At 45.9% G+C, this 12,611-nt stretch overlaps 1 long non-coding RNA gene across 1 annotated transcript in view; it reads left to right on the top strand.

Annotated features, from left to right (window-relative positions):
* LOC308513418 overlaps positions 1 to 12,611 on the top strand; it is a 67,199-nt gene that overhangs the window by 2,250 nt on the left and 52,338 nt on the right. The window lies entirely within an intron of this gene.

Genomic DNA, 12,611 nt, shown 5'->3' with positions numbered 1-12,611 from the left:
GTTATATCCCTGAAATGCAAGTTCCTGATCATTTCCAAGGTGTTTCAAAAGACCAGTAAAACGTCCTCCCTGCATCACCCCCCCCCACTCCCCCCCGCCGCCTCCACACGCACACCGAGTGTGTGGCGAGGAAGAAGGGGGGGGGGGGGTTGGAGGGAGGAGGCAGCTTCTCCGACGTGGTAGAATGTGACCCTGAGCTGAAACCGTCCTTTCTTGGGGGCGCTATTGGGAGGCAAGGCGAGGCGCCCAGAGCCGCTGCAGGCGGGGACGGGGCTGCCACGGTTCCTCCGTGGCCAGCGGCCACGCAGGAGAAACCCGCTTCCGCGCCCCTGTATCTGCTGACGAGCCGACCGAGGCGTCTGCGCCGAGCGTGGCCACACTGATACAGCTTTCTAGGAAATAGCCGGGAGGGGGAGGGGAAGGGGGGGAGGCTGAGCTCACCCTCCCTACCCCTGTGCAAATGCCACCCCTTTCTTTCCTCCGAGGCCCCTGACTTCCACGCCTGGTCCTTAGTCCGCATCCTCGCAGGCCCCTCGGGCTCACGCCTTGCTCGCCAGCCAGGCTTCCTCCCCGGGAGCGGTGCTGCGGTGGAGACGCTGCCCGTACAGTCGGCTAGGACACGTGCTCACATGCATCCTCGGGTCAAGGCTGCTTTCACCAGGGCTATGGTGGCGTTTCCTCACCTCCTTCCTCTCGCCACCCCTACCCTGCCTTTCAGTGTTACTTCACTTTGGGGGGAAGGGGGGTGAGTCCAGCACCCCAGTGTGTTAGCCGACCTGGCACGTGCAGTGAGCTTGGCGTGGGTCGGGGTCCTGGACATACCGAGGGCTGCCTTTACCGAGGGCCGCCTTTACCGAGAACTGGGGCCCGAACCGGGGTGTGGAGAGCAAGTGTGTGTGTGTGTGTGTGTGTGTGTGTGTGTGTGTGTGTGTGTCGGGGGGGTGCGGGGGGAGGCTGGGTGAGCAGCTAACTCGGTTCCCTGAAAGGAGGGGGTGGTGGAATAGAGGTGGCGGGACTGAATAAAACCAGAGGTGCTAGCGATTAACTCAGGCCCGGGGCCAGCCCCTAACCGAGGGTGGGGCGGAAGGGGTAGGGGGAGGGGATATCGCTTTAAAAGGGTGTGTAAGAGTTTGGGGCGCCGTCTCCCCTCCCTCTATTTGCATAGCCAATGGCTCTGGGGCTCCTGCTACTGCGCGCTGATTGTTACCGGGCAGATTACTTTTTTTTCTTTTCTTTTTCTTTTCTTTTTTTTTTTTTTTTTTTTTTTTGGTAGGAAGAGTTCCTCGCTACATCAAAAGGAAGCCAAGCCTGGGCGTAGGGAGAGCGGGGGCCGGCGGGCGAGGCTGGGGAGAGGCCGGGCGCCTCCGTCCTTATCAATAGCCGCGGGAATTAGTGTTCAATCTACTGTATAGAAAGCAAGGGGAGGGGAGGGGCGGGCGAGGAAAATGACTAATTGCTGTGGAAGCCATTAGTTTTAGGGAAGAAAAAAAAAAAAGCGTGCTGAAAAACCCGAGTAGCAAACTCAAAATGAAACACTCGAGGATGACAAACTCAAAGCGTTGACACTCGGGCGCAGTACTTGTTCCTCGGAATAGAGTCGGTCCCTAACAATCACCTATTGATTTTACTCAACTTGGACTTCCCGACTCAAACTTTGAGTCACTCCGGGTAAATACACTAACTTACATTTGAAGACCCCCATAAAGGAAATACTCAAACTTAGCGGCCTTTGAACAGATCAAAGAAAGCTGCTGGGGGGGGGGGGGCGGGCGGGGGGGGGGACTGAGAGAGGTATTTTAAAATATAAATCTACCCTGACAGGCAAGGACAGAAGCCAGGGAGGGCTTCCAGCCTCTTGACATCACTTGATAACTAATCGAGAGGGGCTCTCTCTCCAGCCCCCTGCGCAGAGACCGTCCCCAGCCACGGCTCTCCCGGAGGGGGCGGGGAACAGGCGGGTGGTCTACCTCCGCGCCTCGCCCACCCCGGGGAGAAACCATGGGTGGCGAACCCTCAAGTCTCTGGCCCTCTCACCCCTTCCCTCCGCCCTACCCCTACCCCAGTCTGGCTTTGGAGAGAAATTCCGGCGGGGAGCGGGCGGGGGCAGAGGTAGTTGCGATGGGGAGGTAGGGGCGCGGGTGGAGTCCCCCTTCTCAATTCACCGGGACCCGCAGGTTCGGACGCTTCCCGCGCTGCAGTCTCGCCTTTGCAAGTTCCCCCATTCACTTCCCCTTCCTATTGCGGACTGCTCCTGAGCGCCCACTTCGCAGCGAATCAGCCCCCCGGTCCGTTTCGGTCTCCCCAACTGGTGGGGTGGGGCGCGAGAGGGTGCGGAGGTTGGCAGGAGCGTCTCGGAGAGGCTTGGACCAGAAACCGAGTTTTCCCTTTGGTCGCCACTCCGACCACGTGCTAAAGTCTTCCTTTTGCTGGGTGAAAAGCACTCCACCTCGCACGTGGGGGGAAAGCATGTTGCCTCCTGGGCAAAGCGCGCGTTTTCTTTCCCTGTAGACTTACTCGTAGAGAAAATCCAGCGCCTGTGCCGAGGCTTCGAAGTAAAAACTGGGCACTTGGGGAAGGGTGGTCGGAAAAAGAAAGAAAGAAAAAAAATGTTGGTTCTTCCTTACACCTTTTCACCCCTCGAGGGTGGGGGTGGGGGGAACCCTGTCCTTTGTAGGATCCATGATAAACTTGAGCAAATGCAAGCTTTAAAGGTCTTTTTATTCTCTCCCTTGCGGGCTCCCCATTTCCTACTCTTAGCGTTTGGGAGTTTCGGTTGGAAAGTGTACAAAACCCTGTAGGTGCAGGGTGCAGCCGGGTGTTGGGTGTTTATAGGCACATTTCTGCAGGAACTTGCAACGCGAAACACACATACTCCCGAGCTAACCCGGCGGATGCCCGCCGGGTGATCCCGTAGTCGGCAAGCTTCAGGTCCCGAGAGTTCGAGCCCCGCTGCCTCCGCGTCGGGGCTGTCAGGCTGGGTTGGAGGAGGGGAAGGAGTTCAGGCTCCGGAATGGGGGCCGTCGCCCTCCCTTGCCTTCCCCGAAGGGTAAAACTGCCTGTGTGGTTCTCCTGTGAGGGATGGATGGTCAGACAACCAAAACCGAAAACCCGACGGTTACTTAAAAGTGCATGGCAATAAGTCCCAGTTCCAGTTTCGGGCTCCGGGAATGCCGGGAAGGAACGGGAGGAAGTATAGGAAGATAAATTTGGGGGATGGAGGGGGGGTGGATAAGAAGGGAGTAAGAACAAGCTAGGAAAATGTGCGAAAGGAATAGAGGGAAAGGTCGGCAACTGGAGAGCCAGGGGGAAGGTGGGTGGGTGGTTCAGAACGCGCGGACGGGAGTCTCCCCGAAACCTGGGCAAGGCAATTCCAGGTGTGAACAGGCTTCCGGGGGCCCTCCCGCCCCCGCCCCCCACCCGCCACGTCCCCGGGCGCTTGGGTTCCTGCGGGGGGCACAGTCGGAGCGGCGCTGGAGCTCGGACCGGGGCTGCGCGCCGGGGCGGCACAGGCGATTGGCGTGGGTTAGGCGGGGCGGCGCCGGCCGTCGGTTCGCCCACCTCGCGTCTTGCTCCCCTCTCTTAGAAAAAGATTAAAAAGTAAAAAGACCCGAGCTTCCCCCTCTTCCTGTCTGATTCAGCTGTAGGACACGCCTCACGCGGCCGAAAATAGCTCTGGAAACGCATTCGCTTCCTAAACGTGAATTTCCCAACACGATTTGGGGCGGAGGGCGCCTGGCGCGCGGCGGCGGCGGGGCCCGGCCTCCGGGGAGCACAGGACGGCCCTGCCCGGCCCCGCGCCTCCCCGGGCGCCCCGGGAGGGGGCCGCTGGGCGGCGGAATCGCGCCTCCGCTCGCGGAGCCACCACGCGGCTTTTTCGCGGAATTTTTACGTCACCCACACGTGGGGGAAGGGGCTGGGAGAGCGAGAGGAAGCGGCGGGGGAGGGGGCCGGCGGCGGGGAGGGCGCGGGGCGGCGGCCGCGTGTCCGGCTCCGCGCGGGGGGCGCGCGCCCCGCGGGCACCGCAGCGCTGCCGGCCCCACCGCCCCGCGGGCGGGCGAAGGCTGTGCTAGTTGCCCGCAAGCCGCAGGGCCGCCCTCCCCGGACCCGCCCGCCCCCGCCATCTTCCGCAGCTCCCCCTCCATCCTCCACCCCCCCCCCCCCCAAGGAGGTGTTTTGTGGTGGTTGTTTTTTGTTTGTGTGTGTTTTTGTTTTGTGTGTGTGGTTTGTTTGTTTTTTTAAACCAGGAGCAACTCTTGACTCCGGAAAAGGCTTATTGCTTTGGCTTGTGGTCCAGTTCCGCTCCATACCGACATCTGCCCGAATATCCCGATTGCTGGTCGCGACCCCGCGTCACTTAGCTTTCTACCTTCTCTCCAACGAGGGAGACGTGGACGTATATTTCTGTCCTTCGGAGCATGAGTTCTGCATTTACTTTTATACCAGGAGGGTTCCACGCGCGACCTATCCCTTCCTGCCGCCCGCCCCATTCGCTCTGTAAATACTAGGAGTTGGTTGATTACGTGTAAGATCTATCTACTGATGATGGATGTGAGCAAAATTGGACCCATTTTGTTGTTAGGAGCAAATTCGTCTAGAAACATGCTTGTCAAAAAGAGTTCCACAAATAGATGGGAAACGTTCAGGGGGCACGCCGGTGGTACCCTCCTCGCGGGGAACCCAGACTGCAGGGCTGAAAGCTGCGGCGGCACAGTGAGCCCACGCACCTTCATTTCCCCTAAACTTGGGCAACATCTTTTTAATCTTTCAGTCTAGGGGGTGAGATCTGATATATGTCATTTCCAAACCCACGGTGACAATTCTGAGATGATGCTGAAATTTACAAGGAGCTTCAGTGGGAATGTTTGGGAGTAAAACAGTAAATGTGAACTGGCTTCTACCTCAATGAGGTGAAGAAATGGTGGCAGGAATCAGATGCAGAAAGCTGGGGGCTTGGTGGAAAATGTGGATTTGAGTTGGAATTATTTGTTTCTAATGTAAAAGAGAAGCTTTCTGTTAGACTCAGATTTCAAGTGTGGAAATTTTTCTTTTTTTAAGATGACAGAATTTGGTTATGAGCAGTACTTTCTTGATTTTAACACGATCCCTCTATTTTAAACTTATTATTTATTTCTTTTTCGTTTAATGGTTGCTGATCTGACCCAAGTGACTTTGTTTTGTTTTTCTCTGGGGAAAAAAGTTAAAATTAATAAAAATGTCAATATTTGCTGGGGATGCTCAGCATAAGTGAACTGTATTTGAGGGCTTGCTTTTTTGGTGCCTGATTTGATGGACACGTGGTTTGTGTACAAAGGTAGAAAAATAGGATAAATTATTGAAGAGAAAAAAAAGGGAAGGAGCCAAAAGAAAAAAAAAACCAAACAGACAACTACCCTTTAAATTTTGCTCCTGCTTAATTTCAGACATTTAAGTGATGGGAGGTCAAGTTATGCACTTTGTAGACCTAAATTCTTAGTAAAATGTCAAGACTATCCCCACCAGAATTTTTTTTTGAGCAGTAGTCATCTTTTATTTGTTTTCTAAACTCTTTAATTTGGTCAAAGTTCAAACATTCATTTCCCTTAAAAATGTCCACTTTCTCAGTATGATTGAATATTCTTTCGATTTCATAGATTTATTCAGCTTAAATGGCAACCAAATTGAAGCAATATAAAATATTTTTAGTTAATATTCCTTATTCATATTTTATTTTCCAATCTCTAAACACAAGGATTGCCAGCATCTGTTAGTGCCGTTTGTAACATAATTCTACAACATGCTGAATTCATATTCTCTAAACTTTTAAAAACTAATTAACAAAAACTGGAGAAATAGTTTTCTTGTTGAGGCTTTCTTTTTCTTTTCTTTTTTTTTCTCCCAGGGGTAAATATCAGGAGGCAGATTGAAAATTTTTCTAAAGTTATTTTCTTGGTGGTCTTTTGTTGGCATTAAAAGGAATGAGTTTTGAAGTGTGAAACAGGTTGTTTTTAAAGTTTTATAATCTTCAAAATGTGCACCTCTGGAGAGAGATGTTGTTTCTATTTTAGGATTAACCTGAAAGCAGGCAGTTTGTATAAGTATGTGAGACACTCCAAACTAGGTTGGATTTAGACTCTTCGGAGGAATGCATTTCCTCTTCGCTCAGCCTGAAGAAAGGGCATCTGCTCTTCCATGAACCTGAAACAAAGTGTGTGCCTATGCATTATCTAAACAACTTAGAAAAGCACAATCCAGAGCTGAGGGGTTTATGTGGAAGGTGAAATTAGAACAAAAAATTCTATTTTATTTCTGCTGTTAGCCATCTCAAATCATACTTTCACTGTGGTCCCAGCAGTTATAAACCAAATAATTCTTGTGATGTGTAAAGGTAAGTTCCTCCAAGCCCTGTTTAATAATAATAATGATGATAATGATGATTCCTCTGTCTCTTCTTTTATCAATGAGTGTATGTGTAAGCCTTCATTTTATTTTTCTTTAAAAATTGTCATCAAATTGTAAAAGAATTATGGATATTAAAGTTGGGTTTTTGTCCTGGGAAATAATACCAAAGCACTCAATTTTGTGCTTTTGAAAATAAAAAGTCACCAAAATTTAATATACCTATTGTTAAGGTGAAGAAAAAATGCACAGGATTAAAAAAGAACAAGAGAATTTCTGTGCCTAACTTCCAAATTCTTCCCTTCATCATGCCCACATATGTTTCCGTTTTTGAGAGCAGCTAGCCCATCAAGCAAATGCAAACCCAGGACCAAAACTCTCTCCTGGTGTCAAGGAAAATGTCTGAAACAAATGGTTTGGGTTAGTTTACATAAGGTTCCAGGTGAAATGCCTTGCATCTGGCATCCCACGGACACCAGTCCTTTCAGAATTGTGAAGCATTGTTTTTTAAAGATATTTTGAGAGAGGGGAGTCTAGATCAGAGGTAAGATGTGTGCAGACCCTTTTGTGTGTGGGTCTTCCTTGTATCCAGGAGTAGCCCGTGAGGTCTCTGTTGTGTGATTCCAATTAACTGGCAAATAGCAAGTTTTTCTAACCCCTACTTCTAAAGATTACTCTTCTAATGTTTCTCTTTTTAAATAAGATGGTATGTCTATTGTAATATTTCCCTAATAGAAAATTGAATAAGGCTTCAATTTACTTGCCTTTGTACAAGAAAAGTTAATAAAATTACTCTTTATAGTGTAATTACCAGCAATTTTATGTCATCTAGCAAATGATTTAAGTCAGTCCGTAATGGAACTCCAGTGAAATTTGCTACACTTGGGATGAAAACCAAACTTACCTTAAGAAATCAAAGTCTGACCTTTCGTTTACACATGTAAGGCTTTACCTAGGCTGCCTGTAAGTTTTGCTGAGTGGAAATCTTCCAGATTTAGGAAAGCCTTGTTCTCTACCATAGATTAGAGGCATTCGTGTTTGGAAACAAGGGAATAGACTGTAGAACCTCATGACCAGTCATAGAATATGCCTTCTGTGTCTGGGAGTCTAAGATTGAAATTCTATATAGTATTCATCGAGGTTATTCATGCTGAGCGATCACATGTGTTAAACTGATAACATCACAGGTCTGTGCACAGATACATCAGAGCATGTGGGGGGTATGCTTCAGATTTGTAAGGTACACTTTAAATGGTTTTAATGGAGAAATCAAGTACCCTGATATTTCTATGCTTTGCAAATGCCTTTGGTTTTTGTGATTTATTCATTCATTTATTTGATAAAAATTGAGTCCTTAACATGTGCCAATAGTGTGCTAGGCATTGGGGATGTAGTGGGCACATAGTTAGACACTCAGTGAATGTTTTAAAAGGCAGCCAGGAAGGAAAAAGTTAAATACAGCCCCCCCCCCAAAAAAAAAAGAATACAGTCCCTGTCCCTGAGAAGCACATTGTTTAGTGATTAAGTATGGGAAATAATTAATGTCCCATAAGCGGATGCTTTAAAAAATTGTAATAAAACCAAAGAACAAAGGGCATAGAATGAGATGCCATGCTTTAGCCATGTTACACAACTTACCTTAAACCAGGGACATGGAAATTTATCTTCTCTTTAAAACTAGTCTAATCAAGTAATTATTACTTGGATTTCATAGTATTTTTATTATGTTCTTAAATTATGTCCTTAATTTGTTTGTAATCTTTAGAAACTACCAGTTGGTTGGATGTCTTGGTCACATTCTGGACTTTGTTTTTCGTCCTTTTAAAGTAGCCAATGATAGAGCAGCTTTCTTAGTCCCCCATTCTGAGAGCATTCCTTTCTTTGAGTAGCTGTATTTCCCAGAGCATCTGTTTCTTGTCTGAATGAACCCACCCTGAATCTGACAGGGTATTGATTAGCATGTCACCCCTTTGGTTAGGGAAGCTGATGTCAGAGTAGTTCATTTACTTGTCCTGAATCACTCAGACATGGGCAGAGCAGAATATAGACCACTGATTGTTAGCCTGGATGTCTCCTCAAATGGATGCAGGGAGTAATGTTCTTGTCATTGGCACCAGGTGGGTGAAATGACACTAGGCTGGAAGTCAGAATACTTGCATTCTGGTTCCTGCTCTGCCACAAGCCAGCACTGTGTGACCTGGGGATAGCCTAAATGTTTTCATTTCTGAAGTTCCTCATCTGCACAATTTAGCTAGCTGTAGTAAAAGACGTGAACTTCCCGTTCAACTCTAGATTTATGAAGTGCCCAATGGCTTTATCAAGCATCATCTTAAAAACAGGAATCACACCTTATAGCATCTTTTGTATATTTGATGTTTTACATAATGATTCTTAAATTGTGGGTTTAGCTATATTCTCACTCTCTAGGTATCTGGGAGATATTAACTCATCATGGGTTGAAACTTTTAAAATTTAGTTCCTTCTATAGGTAGACATGATGTATGTTGTCAGGTGAAGGAGAACGCTGTTTTCCTTATCCTAAGTCAGTAGAATAGAATGGCAATTCTCAAAATTATATGGGATGTAAAAATATATGGAATATATCACTGTTTCAGGGTGCTTCACGCAATCCCAGCACATAAGTTAAACTGACATGCTTATTCCTACAACTCAAACACAGCCCCCGTCAGAGAAGATACAGACATCCAGTTTTGAACGGACCCTGATTTGCAGATCCTTCTTTAGGTGACTCAGTGACAGCTCAGAGCCATTTAATGAGGCTCATTAAATGAGGCTCATCCTGAGCTACATGGAACTCATGGAGCATCAGGTGGTTCCTTTGGTAAGAACAGGGTAAGGCAAATTTCCTGGAGTTGCAACATCGGATAAGACATCTCTGATTGCTTTCTGGCATGTTCTGATTACTAGGGACAAGCAAGCAAAGCTGTCTGCCGTGCCCCACTTTTCATTACTTTGAATGTGTGAGAAACTTCACGTATCAGGATCCTTTGTACTCCAATAGAACCCTTAGATATAAATTATTTACTGTAAAAATGTATGTGTTTGTAGACATTTTTCTTCTTATTTGTGACTAATGAAAGAAAAAATTTGTAGTAATTAATACACAATTATATTTGAGATCAGTTCTGGGCAGTGTTCTATGTAACTTTTTAAAATGTATGGCGTATGGTGTCATGGAGAGAGCACTGTCCTTAGGGTCCGGGCGAGTGTGTACTAGTCCCCGCTATGCCACAAGCTGTGTAACAGGGCAGGATCTGTATGATAATACAATGTTTTAGGGTTGTAAAGGAACCCCGCGGGTCTCTTAGTCCATACACTTGTCTATCACAGAGGAACCCTTTAGAACATCCCTAAAGGTGATGTCTTTGCTCAAATGTTTCTACTGATAAAGAACTTGTGTCTTAATCCCATTGTCTATCATTATTTACTGATAAATGACTTGTGTCATACCCCATTGTCTATCAATTGTAGGTTTATACATTGCTTTCTTAGGTTGAACAAGATTCTTTTTAAAAAAATAATTACTTTTTAAGAAATATTTATTTTTATTGATTTCAGAGAGGAAGGAAGAGGGAGAGAGAGGTAGAAACATCAATGATGACAGAGAAAATCATTGATTGACTGTCTCCTGCACGCCACCTACTGGGGATCAAGCCCTCAACCCAAGCATGTGCCCTTGAACCGGATGGAACTGGGGACCCTTCAGTCTGCAGGCCAATGCTCTATCCACTGAGCCAAACCAGCTAGGGCTGAACAGGATTCTTTATCAGCATCTAAACACAGCAACACTGGTGTTTACTTACTATTGGTGGGCCTTGAGCTAGGTCCTTTGCCTCAGAGGAGCTTCCTAAGGACCATATGCCGTTACCATCCTGGGGGACAGGAAGGTGAAGTAACTTACAGAAGGTCAATAAGGGGCCCCAAACTTCCTGCTTCCTGGCCATTTCTGCCCAGAAATGCAGTCTCTGGCCACTGAAACAAGGCAGAATTAACCATCTCCCTTATTTATGCTGACAATTGGTCATATATATGAGGATGCCATCTCCTCACCCATTCTCCCCCAGGCTGGACTACACTTTCTCTTCAGCGATTCATTTGGATACTAGCAGGCCACTCTCATCTGGATCTCAAATAGTTCACTGATACGCATCTTCAAGTGTGGTTTCCTTAATGTTAGGCTAATAGGAAAGCAACTTGGAGCAACTTAGAAACCTTCAGACAATCAATGTGGTTGCAGCAAAACACACTAGGCCAATGGATCTTCCCTCACCCCATTTTTTCCAGAGCAAGCATCCCCCAGTACCATTGAGGACTTACCTACCTAGAAAGGAAATATAAAATGGTTATCCCATCTTCTGGAAGCTGCTTTTATTAATAAAACCCCGAATTTCACTCCATTTTTTCACCTATACATTGGGTGAATTAAATTATGGATGATCATACCTTATCTGTGTTCTCTGACTCCTCATATGTCAGATGGGAATAATATCTACCTAATAAAGTGGTTGTAAGGAGTAAATGTTTGTAGTGTATTTAGCACAGTGCCCTAGCATACAGTAAGCATTGAAAGAAAGCTAAGTGGGGTTTATTATTATCATTAAATTCTATTTGTTGTGTTTTCTCAGCTCTAGGAGTTCATGGAATTATTAATGTATTTTATATCCTCTGTGAAAGTGTCGACATTTCTGTACTAGATCTCAGCTCAGGGTGTCTCTACCCACTGTTTACTACCAACATGGGTCAGTTACTCAGGGATGCTGCCAACATGGTTTACTCTCAAACAATTCCTTTCTAAACTCCAGATTACCTTGTCCTCAGAAAGACATGTATTAAGAGATAATCTGAGTAGAAGGGCCAGGGGAAAACCCATCCACACAATCCCAGAGGTTGATTAAGTGTGTAACTTTATGTCAGTTATTTCAAATATAAAGATGTTCAAAACACTAAAGGAAACTATCTGTAAAGAATTAAAGTAGAAGTATAAGAAATAGAATATATCAACCAAGAAGCAAATTATTAAAAAACCAAATGTAAATTCTGGAGTAAAAATGTATAATAAGTAAAATGAAAATTTCACTAGAAAGTTTCAGTAGAAGATTTGAGCTAGCAGAAGAAAAAATCAGCTAACTTGAATATAAGTTGAGATTATTCAGTCATAGGAAGAAAAGGAAAGAGAGTGAAGAAAAGTGAGCAATCTCAGCAGTGCTTCTCAACCTTGGCTGCATATTAGAATCACCTGGGAATCTTTTTAAAATCCTGATTTCTGGGCCTCATCCTCCAGAAATTCTGTTTCTTTGTTACTAATGTTGTGGCCCCACCCCATAACAAAGAAACAGAATTTCTGGAGGACGAGGCCCAGAAATCAGGATTTTAAAAAGATTCCCAGGTGATTCTAATGTGCAGCCACAGTTGAGAACCACTGAATCTCAGAGACCTGTGGAACACCATAAAGCATACCAACATACAAGTAATGAGAGTCCCAGAAGGAGAGGAGAGAGAGCAAGAGGCAGAAAGAATATTTGAAGAAATAATGGCTGAAAATTTTCCAAATTTATTTTAGAACCTACACATTCAAAAAGCTCAACAAACTCTAAGTGGAATAAACTCAAGGACAGTCAAAAATACACATATCATAGTCAAACTTTCAAAACACAAAGAGAGCCCAACTGGTGTGGCTCAGTGGTTGAGCATCAATCTGTGAACCAAGAGGACGCAGGATCAATTCCAGCTCAATCCCCAGTAGGGGGCATCTGGGAGGTGGCCCATCAATGTTCCTCTCATTGATATTTCTATCTCTTTATCCCTCTCCTTTCCTCGCTCTCTAAAAATCAATAAAAACAGATTTTTAAAAAGCAATAATTATTATTATTTTTTTAAAATATATTTTATTGATTTTTTACAGAGAGGAAGGGAGAGAGATAGAGAGTTAGAAACATCGATGAGAGAGAAACATCGATCAGCCGCCTCCTGCACATCTCCTACTGGGGATGTGCCCACAACCCAGGTACATGCCCTTGACCGGAATCGAACCTAGGACCCTTCAGTCCTCAGGCCGACGCTCTATCCACTGAGCCAAACCGGTTTCAGCAATAATTATTTTTTTTTAAAAAAGACTAAGAGAGAATCCTAAGAACAGCAAGAAATAAAGTAACTTAGCATATACCAGGGATCCTCAATAAGTTTAATAGCTGACTTCTCATCAGAAACCATGGAGG

This window comes from Myotis nattereri (assembly GCF_964212035.1).
Source record: "Myotis nattereri genome assembly, chromosome: 2".
Lineage (NCBI taxonomy): Eukaryota > Metazoa > Chordata > Mammalia > Chiroptera > Vespertilionidae > Myotis > Myotis nattereri.
This window is presented reverse-complemented; position numbering and strand designations above follow the sequence as displayed.